Source organism: Octodon degus, unplaced genomic scaffold (assembly GCF_000260255.1).
Source record: "Octodon degus isolate 3935 unplaced genomic scaffold, OctDeg1.0 scaffold00036, whole genome shotgun sequence".
In the NCBI taxonomy this organism is placed as follows: Eukaryota; Metazoa; Chordata; class Mammalia; order Rodentia; family Octodontidae; genus Octodon; species Octodon degus.
In genome coordinates, this window is record NW_004524612.1 from 11,023,351 (window position 1) to 11,024,152 (window position 802).

Sequence of the window (802 nt, forward strand, 5' to 3'; positions counted from 1 at the left end):
CCAGCTAGTTCAGAAGCAGAACATCTTGCCAGAGGGGCACAACAGGTTCACCCCCAAAGGCAGCAGCAGGAAGGAGTTGAGCACAGCAGCCAGACCCAAGCCAGGCACAACTGCACAAATCTAAACTTTGTAGATCTGCACCTGAATTTCAGTAGGTGCTAAGGTTATAACTGCACCAAAGATCTACAACAAAGGTCAGAAGACAGTGCTACACAAAATGACAATGGCAAGGAGCAAAATGCAATCTTAGAACCCAAGCCCACCCATAACAAGTGCAGAGGACACTAACACAGAGCAAATTGGGAATCACACAGCTGAAAGCAATGAATCAATGGCTTCTGAAATAAAGAAACAGCTACAGAAAGGTATAGAAGAACTCAGATTGGAAATGAAAAAAGAAATCCCTGAATTAATAACATCTGCAGTAAAGACTCAAATGCAGAAACATAAGGAGGAAACCCAATGCCCACCCAGAACAAGTGCAGAGGACACTAGCTCAGCTCAAATGTATGAATTAATAGCTTCAATAGTAAATAAGAAACAGCAGAAAGTCATAGAGGAACTCAGAGCAGAATTATTTTCTACTAGCTCAGCTCAAATGTATGACTTAATAGTGTCGATAGTAAATGAGCTACAGCAGAAAGTTATAGAGGAACTCAGAGCAGAATTTTCTGAAATAAGAAAAGAATTCTCAGAACTCATAGCATCTGAAGTAAAGATTCAACTACAGAAACATAGAGAGGAAACCCAATCTGAAAAAACACTGCAGTGAAAGAATTAATAACTGCTTCTAAAGAAGACA